The sequence below is a fragment of the Bombina bombina genome, chromosome 5, assembly GCF_027579735.1.
Source record: "Bombina bombina isolate aBomBom1 chromosome 5, aBomBom1.pri, whole genome shotgun sequence".
In the NCBI taxonomy this organism is placed as follows: domain Eukaryota; kingdom Metazoa; phylum Chordata; class Amphibia; order Anura; family Bombinatoridae; genus Bombina; species Bombina bombina.
In genome coordinates this window covers 23,283,888-23,284,194 of record NC_069503.1, presented here as the reverse complement: position 1 = coordinate 23,284,194, position 307 = coordinate 23,283,888, and positions in this window count along the sequence as shown.

The following is a 307-nucleotide window of genomic DNA, read 5'->3' as shown; positions in this document are numbered from 1 at the left end:
TGTGCAGAACATTGTACTTATTACTCACTGCTGTTATGTGCAGAACATTGTACTTATTACTCACTCCTGTTATGTGCAGAACATTGTACTTATTACTCACTGCTTGTGCTGATCTCAGGGCAGACAGAGCTGCTAATTACTGAGTCTGTCACTCACATCTGTGCACAAAGCGCAGGAGCTACACAGGCTTTATGCTAATGTCCCTTTCCGTCTGCAGTGTCATTTATGTGTAAATAAAGCTTGCTGAAAGTTGGTACCTCCTCCTCTTCTTGCTGATTGGCTGCTTCTTGTCACATTGGCTTTGCCA